Source organism: Gekko japonicus, unplaced genomic scaffold, assembly GCF_001447785.1.
Source record: "Gekko japonicus isolate JY-2015 unplaced genomic scaffold, Gekko_japonicus_V1.1 scaffold176, whole genome shotgun sequence".
In the NCBI taxonomy this organism is placed as follows: Eukaryota; Metazoa; Chordata; class Lepidosauria; order Squamata; family Gekkonidae; genus Gekko; species Gekko japonicus.
In genome coordinates this window covers 1271254-1283648 of record NW_015160840.1, presented here as the reverse complement: position 1 = coordinate 1283648, position 12395 = coordinate 1271254, and the positions used below count along the sequence as shown (strand labels likewise).

The 12395-nt window shown below is 44.6% G+C and overlaps 1 protein-coding gene across 3 annotated transcripts in view; it reads left to right on the top strand.

Moving 5' to 3' along the window:
• Window positions 1-12395, top strand: part of ARL15 (ADP ribosylation factor like GTPase 15) — a 279921-nt gene that overhangs the window by 87571 nt on the left and 179955 nt on the right. The gene's annotated exons all lie outside the window — the stretch shown is intronic.

The window sequence follows — 12395 nt, the reverse complement described above, 5'->3', positions numbered from 1 at the left end:
AGCGGGTAGAAGGAGTATTTTAGTTGTTTAAATGATAGAAATTTTAATTTGGTCAACCTGATATTACTTAGGGAGTGCTGTATGTGCATCTCTCTCTGTGTCCATGTCTCAAAGGAGTAGGAAAACAGAACTTCTTGTCTTCTAATCAGAGTTTCAAAGACACTGTATGCAGTCACGTGACCATTGCAATACAACTTCTTTCACCATAATGGTCAAAGAGGAGCTGAACTTTGTGCTCACCACACAGGTTGAAAGGCCTTACCTGAAAAGGGAGAAGGGGGGAATCATACATACTGACCTGAGCTCCTTAAACAAAGGGTGGATAGCATGTCATAGTTCTGTTTTGCATATGTGGCACCAAGAACATGTGGGCTGTCTTGTACAGGGCACTTTGTATCCTTTTATAAAGAAGTGTATTCAGGTTCTTTCATACCTTACTCTACTGTTGCTAACATAGTACTGTGCCGAAGACTTAGTTTTAAGGAAGCACTGGGGTTTTTTTTGGGGGGGAGGGGATAATAATAAATACAAGATTTTTAGTGGAATTCTTAGTGGGGGAATGGGCTATGTCCATATCAATCTTTTTTTTTTTTTGATGGAATAAGAGACTACAGATGCTCATGGCAAATCCTTCCCCTATCTGAAGAAGTGTGCATGCACATGAAAGCTTATTCCCAGAATTAAACTTTGTTGGTCTTAACGACATGAATGGCTCAAACTTTGTTCCCTTCTCCTCTTGTATGGTGTTTTGCTATAGGAACATGAAATAGGATGTTCTTGTTGGGCAGTAGATCAGCTCAATATGTGGTTTTCCATAACATTGTGCACTTTTTAAAAAGCACAGTAATTTTTCATACATTGTGTTTACATTATGTGTTCCTGCTTAACTATGCAGGAAGTGCTGCCTTCATTGTTGGGCTGAGTTCATGACTTATTATTAAGGTCTTGTCTCTGTGGTTTTTGTCTGTATGGTTGACAATTAGAAGCATTAATTAGATACATTTGATGTGTAATATTTGATCTGAAAGTATCTGAGACCCTGCATAGATATGGTGTTTGCTCTTAGAAGATGGTGTTATTTTTAAGAGGAGAAATGCTTCCTTGTACATTGTCAGGCGACTACGTAAATGAAAGGTGGAGTGTGTGGGCCATTACATCCTGGCCGTTACAGTGACAGATTCCAGGCTTTCAAGCTTAGGTGTACGTCTGAAATTGGAAATGTTGAAACACTGCCCTGCCCACCAGAAGCCAGGCTAAACAAGCGTTCTGCAGTACCTCAAAAGTTCATAAGGCTTGGACTTTCACAGTTGTACAAAGGAAGGAAAGTACCCACTTGTAAGGCAGCCAAAAATAAAGCTTTTGTGAATAACAGCCGTTGCTGAGAGGGACTCGGTGATCTTGGGGTTGTAATAAGATACATGATCAATTGGTCTTTGAGGTAGAATCAATGCCTTGGTGCTTTACAGGTTAAACCCAGTCCCTTCCGTTGTGCGAGGAAGTTCATGGGAAGCTGGTTCATTGTGTATTCTACCGACTGGACCTGTTTTATTTTGGAGAGGCTGCTAAGACTTCCTCAGTCTTGGAACTGTCACCAGACAGAATTAGTGAAAGGTGCTGTTCATCACCACTGCCACCAGGGTCGGCTCACCTGCTAGGCAAACTAGGCATTCGACTAGAGCGCCGGGCCCTGGATGGGGCGCCGAAGTTCGCCTCCCCCCCAAAAGCCTGCGTGCTACCGTTTGCCTCCCCTGCTCTGCTGCTGAAGCAGCCACGTCCCCAGCCAGCCAGCCCCGCATCCCCGCCCCCATCCCCAAGCGGGAAGCGGGCGAGCAGTGTGGGGAGGGAGGGAGAGAGAACCTGAGGAGGAAAGGAGGGGGCAGAGCAGGGGGACATCTCCCTCCCTCCCTGGGATGGGCCTGCCGCCCTTGCATGGTCCTGACTTCCAGAGGCAGCGCAGGAGAGCCCCGACGCGGGACCTGTGCGAGGGCCGCGCTCCCCTTCAGATCCAGGAGGGGGGGCGTGCGTGTGGCGGGGCCTGCTGGCAAGAAGTGGGTGGTTTACCGCAGGAGCATCCCAGTGCCAGGGCTGGTGGCCACCCCCCCTTTCCCCAGTGGATGACCCAGCCGGTGCCAAAATAGCTGTGCAGAGGAGATGTGGCATCCCTCTCACCTCCTGCACAGTCCCCCCTCCCATGCACGTCAGGGTGAGCCGGGGGGGGAGGAGAGGGAGGTGTTACAGCAAGAGGAAGGCATGGGGGACCTCAGTGCTGCTGCAACTCGCGGTGCTGCAACTTTCAGGAAGCTTTGTTTCCCTCCCCCCCATGTCTCCAAGCCCCACAGGGAGGTTGGCATCTGCACCTCGCCTAGGGCGCAGGAACACCTTGGGCCGGCCTTCTGCCACTAGGAATTCTAGAGAGCCAGCCTGGTGTAATAGTTAGAGTGCTGGGCAAGGGCTGGGGAGGAGACCCAGGCTGGAATCCTCACTCAGCCATGAAACACACTGGGTGGCTTTGAGCCAATCTTTCACTTTCAGCCTGGCCTGCCTACCTCACAGGATTGTTATGAGGGTAAAAAGGAGAAGAACCCTGCATATCACCCTGAGCTCCCTGGGGAAAGTGTGGTATAATAATGTGATATATATACTTAAGACTGTGATCCTAAGTGGTGGTGAGAGGCTGAATATTACCAGTAACTAATATTCTCATTTTCAGGTTATGGGATGCTGGTCGTACAGAACTCTGAAAATTGCTTTCTCATTGGTTGCCCCTAAAAGCAGCTCACAAGTAACAGCTCTAATAAAACTGATAATTATAGTATATGAAAATTAAACTTTCAGTTAGAAATATCAACAGTGTGTACCTTTGTGGGGTAAAACAGGCCTCCATTAGCTATCCACCAAGATATTATAGTTCTCCTAAAAGGACTGACTGGACAGATTATTGCACATTTTAATGGGGAACAGTTCCTCAGTTGAAGGGCCATTGCTGCTGTCCTACCAACAGTATTTAACTTCTGATGACGTGGCTTCATTACTTTCTTGGGGAACAACATGCCCATGGCTCAGTGGTAGAGCATCTCCAGTAAAAAGGACCAGGCAGGATGTGAAAGACCTCTGCCTGAGACCCTGGAGAGCCACTGCCAGCCTGAGTACACAATACGTACTTTGATAGACCAAGGGTCTGATTCCATATAAGGCAGCTTCATGTGTGTTCACATGTGTTCCTGTGGAGAAATCATTGTCTGATATTACAGACCCGGAGCATACGGGTCTTTAAAAATTAAACTTTGCACCTTGAAGTTGCCGGGTCTCTTCCTGGCCAAGGAGTGGAGCTTATTTCATACCGGTGCAATATGTTAATCCTGTCTAAGAACTGTGCTGCTGTATTTTGGATCCACTGGAGTCTTGAGCGTCTCCAAGGGCAGCCCCACACTGCAGTAGTCAAGTTGCGATGCTGTTGGCGTGGCATCACATGAAGCTTGTGGAATACTCTGTTGGCTGCAGCTCTCAGCTAGGAATTCAAGAATGGGCCTGAATACATGCTGTGAACATGCTTCTTTGAGAGGAGCATCACATTATCCAGTCAATTGCATACCACAAGCTGCTCCATCTCTCTGTTATGTTTGTATCTGACTCTGATTGGCTCATTGATGTACCATAGCCACCTGTAATCAGACAGTCAAGGCCTATTTTTATGTTGGCCATTCAGTGTGGTTGCTGCTTGCACATGGCAGGACCTTGCACTGTGCTGGTAGCACTTGACAGGAGTGGGGTGGGAATAGGTGTGTGTTTACTTTCCACATCATCACTGTCAACACAGGAAAGATGAGGCAATGGGATAGAAGCTGTCACCTGCCTGTTCTGCATGGTCTGTTTGTATGAGGTGTTATCTGTGCAGTTTGGAACCTAGCAACAGAAAAGACATGGTTTCCTGGAGCATTCAGATTTCTTCAAAATCTTCTCTGATGAATGGTAAATGTAACTTTACTTGCTTCTGGGATTTGATAGTATTACGGTTAGGAATTTAAAGCAATGGACCCTCTGTTAATTCTGTGCCAAAGGCTAGTCCAGTGCCTGCCCATGGGAGAGAATAATTGTAAAGTGCGAATGGATGCTGTTAGGCGAGAGTATGATTGAATGTGCAGAGCTTTGGTCTTTTCAGAAGGAGTTTGTGCTGATTCAACAGCTGACAGCATTTAAATGGAAGAGGCCATAGAGGGTGCACTGTTAAGCAAACTACTGTCTTTTTAAATATAGTTTTCCAGCATGGATTGTGGTATTCTCTTAATCCTTTGTTTGGGATCACCAAAATCCAATCTCAAGACTAGGGTTGCTTGCCTCCACGTGGGGCCTGGAGACCTCCCGCTTTTACAACTGACAGAGATCAGCTCCCCTGGAGAAAATGGCTGCTTTGAATGGTGAGAATAGTTACAAGAATGGGCACAGTAATAAGACCAATGAAAAAAGAAAAAAGAACTGTGACAATTTAGCGCTTGATACTAATATTCATAAATCATAATATACAATAACAGAAAATAAGTAATATATATAGTGAATGTAGGTGGTCTCCGGAATGGTGTGCCATTTCGACAATGATCTTCTTCTGGACAAAGATGTGTACATAAACTGTCTTTCAACAATTCATTTCTCTTGGTGACGTATTGAAAATATACTGTTGATTCACTTCATCATAAAGCTATGCTTACAGCTATGTTCTTCAATGGCATTCAGCAATTATAGGAAGTGACGTGATGACCCCGGGCATGCTGGGGGCGAGGCCACGGTCATCCAAGGGAAAACCCAGCGTGCCCGGCGTCGTCACATCACTTCCGGGTGACATGCGTGCGGTGTGCGCACACTCCAGCCGCTAGCGGGGAATCCCCCGCTCCGGCGAAATTTTGACTTGGCAACCCTAGAATAGCCTGCTTTTTAAATGGAAAAGGAGAGGCCTAGTTTCATTCCTTGCTTATTTTACCATCCATTTAATCCATCTTTTCATTGGGTGTGTGAACGTTTGGTACTGTAGTCTAATCTCCTGCATCCCAGAGTTAAGGTAACATGTCTGAAGATAGCATCTCACCATAACTCTGAAGTAAAATTACTAGCGAGAGTCCTCTTTAAATAGATTATTAATATGTATCTGTCAACATGGCACGTAGAAGTATCAGCTGTGAAGAAAGTTTGAATGGAGACCTGAATACAAGTGTTCTAGCACATTCTTCAATGAACCATGCTTGTTCTCATGGGTATGGTGTAACAAAGTGGTAAGTATGTTGATGCAACTGTGGAATACTGATGCAGTCCAACTGGTCTTGGCAGCCTCTGATTTTCATTTGTTTCTTCTTAAAACAAAATGCTGGTCCTTGTGCCTGTAAAGAGACCAATGTATGGGTTCAAGTGAAGAAGACTGTGTTCAGTAGGGTTGCCAAGTCTGGGTTGGAAAATACCTGGAGACTTTGGGGGTGGAGCCAGGAGAGGGCGGGGTTTGGGGAAGGGAGGGGGCTCAACACAGTACAATGCCATAGAGTCCACCCTTCAAAGCAGCCATTTTCTCCAGGGCAGCTGATCTCTGTCAGCTGGGGATCAGTGGTAAAAGCGGGAGATCCCCAGGCCCCACCTGGAGGCTGGCAACCCTAGTGTTCAGTTATTACTAATAGTTATTAATAACCTTAAAGGTCACTCATTTCCCACAGCTCCTAGGCAGGGTCATACCAAATGTCCCTGTAGTCCAGCACTGTGTCCAGTTTTGACTTTGCAGAGGTTCTTAGAAAGCTCACAGGTGGAACATGATGGAAAAAGCCATGCTTATTGTTCGTCCCAAGTATGCATTCTGTGCTGCTGGACTTGATACTTTTGTTTGTTTGTCTAGGCTTTTAGGCTTTTTAGAAAGCGGTGAGGAATTAAACCACTCTCATGCTTCCCTCCCCTCCAAGTTGTCTTTTCTCAGTGGAATCATTTTCAAGCCCCTTTTGCCTTTTCTGTTGTAGCTGTTGCAGCTTAGTGAGAGCAGAGTTGGGTGTGCTGTTCTAAGGATAGGCTGTCCCAAATTCTGTCTGGTGTCTTCTGCTAGTTGATCGCTTGTTTCTCTTGTGCAGTGTAAACGTCTGGTGTGACTCCGTGGTTCACAATGATGTTGTAGACAGTTTCTATAGTCTTTTGACTAATTTAATGCCAGCACTACAAATGGAACCTTAGTAAACTGAATAATTTTTAAAAAGAGGACTTGGGGGAATAGTTTATGTTTGAAGCGCAGTGAAGTGTTATACGTGGGTGTTCATAAGATGCGAACTAAAAGCAAAATATGAAGGTGGTATTTTTCAGAGCAAACCTTTGCTTTCATTAATATTTTCTCCTAGACTTTGAAAGCAGTTAAAGTTTTAGTGTGTGAAACTCCCCCCCCCCCCCCCCCCAGCACTGTTCTTGAATTCTGGTGTGTTGAGGGTTAGCACAAAGGCTGATTTTCCTTAATAAATATTTTTATCTTAGTTTATTTGAAAGGCTTCTAACTGTTGAAATCATTCTTCCATCCTAAGCATTTAGATAACACTCATATGGAATATTATTTTTTCCCCTCCACCATGAGAAAAACAAGTCTCTAACATTGTGCCATAAAACCTATTAGATTAAGCTTGTTAATATGGCAAAGTTTGCGCTAATCTTTTGTCCCATGGTTTCCCATTGTGAGGAGGGGGGAAAAATGAAATACAGAGCTTTTAGGCTACATCCTGTGTACTCCTCCCTTTCCTGTTGTGTGATGGAAACAAGCAGTGAAAAATCCAAGTATGTGATGACGCAGGGGAAATAATTTTTTGTTTCACTTTGGGTGTCACCATCTGTTCAATCATAATTGCCCTTGGCATACTGTGACAGCTGTCAATAATAGGATTTTCTCCTATACCCCAAGTTTAATACACTAACCATTGACTCATTCTAGTTCCTGTTTAGAAGTGGTAAGTCCTAGTGGATAATGCATTGAACTTATTAAATTTCATGCTTCATCTGGGATCTGTTTGTGATATAGCTGTTTACCTATAGTGACATCAGGTTTGTGTGTCTCCTCATACTTTGAGTGAGTACTTACTGTGTATGTTTTAAGTGCCGTCCAGTAGCTTCTGACCTATGGTGATCCTATGAATTAACGTTCTTTTTACAGGGCTCTTTTTGTATCAGGAACTCTTTTGCATATTAGGCAACACACCCCTAATGTAGCCAATCCTCTAAGAGCTTACAGAACTCTTCTTACAGGGGCCTAATATGCAAAGGAGTTCCTGCTACAAAAAGAGCCCTCAACCCTATGAATTAACATTCTTCAAAACATCCTGTCATTAACAGGCTTGCTCAGGTCTTGCAAACTGAGGGCCATGGCTTCCTTGACTGAGTTAATCTATCTCATGTGGGGTCTTCTTCTTTTCCTGCTGTCTTCAACTTTATCATTACTACAAATTCATTTAAATGGAGAATTGAGGTTGCAAGATGGCAACTGGTGCAAGGCCTACTAAGCGCATGTGACTGAGCAAGAGTTTGAAGGTCTTAAGATCCACATGCGGCAATTAAGTCACACTAAGAGCATACGGTGTTCGAGGTTTTGTATACCAAGAGAAAAAACAGCTTACTGACTGAGGACAAATTTCATGAAGAAATTTCATTCCTTTTTCTACAACCACAGAAGAAATAAGCAAGAAATGCAGGGAGGGATCTTGTTCTAGCATTCCTTTGCCTTGTCTCAGAGCATGTTCAACCTTGTGTGGGGATTTTCCAGTTTGGTGTAGTGGATAAGTGTGCAGACTCTAATCTGGGAGAACCGGGTTTGATTCCCCACTCCTCCACTTGCACCTGGCTGGATGACCTTGGGTAAGCCATAGTTCTGGCACAGCTGTTCTTGAAAAAGAGCAGTTTCTGTCAGAGCTCTCTCAGCCCCACCTACCTCACAGGGTGTCTGTTGTGGGGAGGGGGAGGGGGAGGGAAAGGAGTTTGTAAGCCGCTCTGAGACTCCCTTGGGTAGTGAAGGGCGGGGTATAAATCCAATCTCCTCTCTCTCTCTTTTTCTCTGTATGACTGGTAGTTGATAACACTGGAAGCGCAGGTCAAAGGGAATGGTTTTCCGTATTGTTGCCAGTCATTGGTTAGTAGAACAAAGTTAGAGCTCAGTGGCACCTTTAAGACCAATAAAGTCTTATTCAAGGTATAAGCTTTCGTGTACATGCACGCTTCTTCAGATACAGTGTGCATGTACACAAAAGGTTATACTTTGAATAAAACTTTGTTGGTCTTAAATGTGCCACTGAACTCAAACGTTGTTCTGCAGCAATATGGCTATCCATCTGAGTTATTGGTTACTATTGATGATAATGATTACATAGCAAATAGAAATTCTCAACAAGTTTTGGGTGTCCATAAAATGATATTTAGACTCCTTTTTCCCCTGGCAACCTGTGCTCATGCGAAACATTTTGTTTCCTATGCCATAATGTCTGGTACAGTGTAGTCAACACAGAAGAAACTGGATTGGATCCCCTGGGGACCTCTGCGGATGGAAGGGATTCTCATCTGTGTGCAAGGACTTTCTTGCCTCCTCCTTCCTGTTGCAGCCCAGAATTCACCTTAAAATGCTTCTTCCAAGGAGAAGTGACCCCCAAAGGAACACTTTAAGAAGTGGTAGTTGGAGATCTGTAGTGGGAAGGGGAAGTAAGTGAGTGTTGCCATCTTCTCTTCTCAGAAGTCCCTCCACTGTATTTTAGCCATGAACTCTAATTTTAGGTCTGCAGGTATGAACCTTGATTGGTGTCATCCATGGTCCCTAGCAACCATGTCTGACCAGGCCTTTCACCTCCTGCCACCATAGTGGTATTTATTAGGCAGGAAAGAACTTTGTGATTATACTACTGTGGGCTCTTCTTTCAGCTCTCTGAGGCTATAACAGGCAGCCACAATGGCAACAGTGTGCTGATTCCTTGTTGGAATTCCTTCTGTTGCTTCCTGGGAGCCTTGTGACTGGAATGGTTCTGTCCTAGCCATGGAACAGTTGCTGTGGCTGCTGAGAGAATGAAAATGGCAGTTGGCTTGTTTACTTGCTGTTTGTGAATGGCTTATTGAACTTCTGGGGGTACTCATTGGCAAAAGCTAGATTTGAGTCCAGTAGCACCTTAGAGACCAACAAAGGAGCGTTGAGTCTCAAAAGCTCATAATCTGAGAATCTTGTTGGTCTCTAAGGCGCTACCAGACTTGAATCTAGCTGTTCCACTACAAAGAGGGTACTCTCTGAAACTATCTTCATTGGCAAAAATCAGATACAGACCATTAGTTATAAAGTTCTGAATGTAGAAACAGTGGATGTTAAGTCTGCTTGGATGGTTCAAACTTGCTGTAGGGTGTGAATGGCAGGAAGCAAATGCTGGTGGGAGGTCCTCCCTCCTTTAAGAAGGTACTCTTGTAAAGATTATACGTGCTGGACTTTTCCCTAAACAGGATGTAGATATAAATAATCCAATACAAACTGAGTTTAGTTTTGGGGACTTTCTCACAGCTACCTTTTACAGTGTGGAAATCTAGTGACTTCTTGATGATGTGTGATGCATTTTGAATAATGTTAAAATGAGGTATTCGTGGAAACGTTTGGATTTTCAAGAGTTCTGATGCTTGAAGATACCTTTTGGTATCAACTTTCTAGTGCATACGTTGCTCTGTTCAGGATAGTGTGATCGAGATCCCTCAGAAAAAATTAGTGATCTATATAACTGGGGGAATAACAACTGGTATGATAAAGTCCTTCAGAAACACCCACAGGGCAGCATTCGACTCAGTTGGCCCACTGTCTTGCCAATGCAGGAGTTTGTGGAGCAGCCTTGAAGTGGCTAACTTCATTTCTTCAGGGCTGAGGACAGATGGTGGCCTTGGTGTGCAGGGTTTCCCAAGGGGCAATCCTCTCTCCCATGTTATTTAACATCTGTATGCACCCTTTTGCCCAGCTGGTATGGAGTTTCAAGCTGGGCTGTCACCAGTACGCTGATGACACCCAGCTATATCTGTTGTTGGCTGGTTGGCTGGCTACCACCCCACCTAATTTGGCTGTGGAACTGGAGGCTGTAGCTGGATGGCTGAAGCAGAGCTGGCTGAGACTGAACCCATCAAAGACGGAGGTCCTGTGGCTAGGAGGGGACAATCCGAGGTTGGGGTGCCAACTCCCTGCACTTGATGGTATGCCGCTCATGCCAGTGTTGACTGTCAAGAGCTTGGGCATGCTGCTGAACTCCTCTCTATCAGTGGAGGCCCAGGTTGCAAACGTTGACTGGCTGGCATTTTCCCAACTCCGTCAGGTCAGGCAGTTGGCCCCCCCTGACTCTCTAGCCCAGACTTGGCCCCTGTGATCCATGCAGTGGTCACCTCAAGGCTGGATTACCGCAACTCGCTCTACATAGGGCTACCGTTGAAGCTGATCTGGAAATTATTGCTTGTCCAGAATGCAGCGGTGTGGGTACTTACAGGTACCCCAATGACATCCCACATTCAACCTGCTCTGGTGGGGTAGGGCGGGATATAAATTAGAATATAAATAAATTAAATAAACAAACCTGTGCTTCCGCACTGGCTCCAAATCAAGTACCAGATCCACTTCATGGTTTTGATTCTGACCTTTAAAGCCCCTAATGGTCTGGGACCAACATACCCGCGGGACTGCCTGACTCAATATGCCCCTCCCAAGAGCTTTACACTTGGGAGATCAAAATCTACTGGTGATCTCTGGCCCAAAAGACTTCTGGTTGTCCTCAACTAGAGCCAGGGCCTTTTCGGCCCTGGTACTGGCCTGGTAGAACTCTCTACCTAATGACATCCATGCCGTGTGGGACCTAGTTCAGTTCTGCAGGGCATGTAGAACAGAGATGGACCACCAGGCCTACAGCTGAGGAGAGCAACAGTTTTTATTCAGATTCTGCCAGGGCCTTCACCATGCCCAGTCTACGATTCGCCCTACGGAGGGAGAGGAATTTTATATGCCATCAGTTTCTCAGGAGAATGCTATTGTTTTCTCTGTTATTTGCTGTTTGTATTAATGTTACTATTTATTTTATATCTTCAGTCTATTCTGTATTTGCAATATGATGTGCACCACCCTGAGCCCTTCAGGGGAGGGTGGTCTATAAATTTAATTAGTAATAATAATACATCTGTACACAGATTCCTTGTAGTTATATTGTAGTTGCACAAACGCCTGTTGCAGATCCTTCAAGTGAGTATCTCTCTCTGAGGGGTTGGAGCAGACGCAACTATAGCACAGGGCTTGGCTATACACAATGGATTGTTTGATGTGGTTGGGGTGGTAGCTGGAGGCATGCGTGTATTTATTCATTTATTTTAATTTGTATCTCGCCCTACCCTGCAAGCGGCCTCAGGGTGGCTCACACAAGTCACAACATATAGTGAAACAATAAATAAGAAGTCATACAACAACAACCAATTAATCTAAAATAGATCAGTTAAAATATGTGATGGCAGCTTCACCATTCTAACTACAGTGCCTGCTGCAACAATGTCAGGGGGACACATTTCTGTCAGAGGGAACAGAGTCAGCTGGTTAAGAACATAAGAACATAAGAGACGTCAATGTTGGATCAGGCCAAAGGTCCATCTAGTCCACTGTCACACAGTGGCCAAAAATACCAGGTGCCATCAGGAGGTCCACCAGTGGGGCCAGGACATTGGAAGCCCTCCCACTGTTGACCCCCCCAAGCACCAAGATGACAGAACATCATATACCTTGTGGCTAATAGCCACTGATGGACCTCTGCTCCATATGCTTATCTAATTCCCCTTTGAAGCCGTCCATGCTTGTAGCCGCCACCACTTCCTTTTTTTTTTGGTAAACAAATTTTTATTTTCTCAGGAATACAACATATAAAATTAAATCATTTCGTTCTATCAATTGTCTACCCCGTTCCCAATTCCTCCCCTCCCTCCGGTGGCTTCCCGCAATGCTTCCCCCCCTGCTCCAAATTGCTTCATAACATCAGTTATATCAATTTCTTATCGTTACAGTCTAAAGATAACATCATTTGACTTAATATTGATCTAAACATATTAAGTTTTGTTTCACATCCCAGTTCTTTTCCAGATATGTTTTAAAGTCACTCCATTCTTGAAAAAACACGTCATCTTCTTTATTATTCAACTTCTTCGTAATTTTGTCCATCTCTGCCATGAACAGAACTTTTTGTATCCAGTCTTCAATTTCTGGCACTTTCTCTGTTTTCCAAAATTGTGCATAAATCATTCTCGCTGTTGTGATTAAGTACCAGAATAAAGTCTTTTTAGTTGTATTGACTTCTTCCATTTTCAATCCTAAAAGCAGAATTTCCGGTGCCTTTTTAAAAGAGCATTTCAAAATTTTTTGCATTTCATTGTGG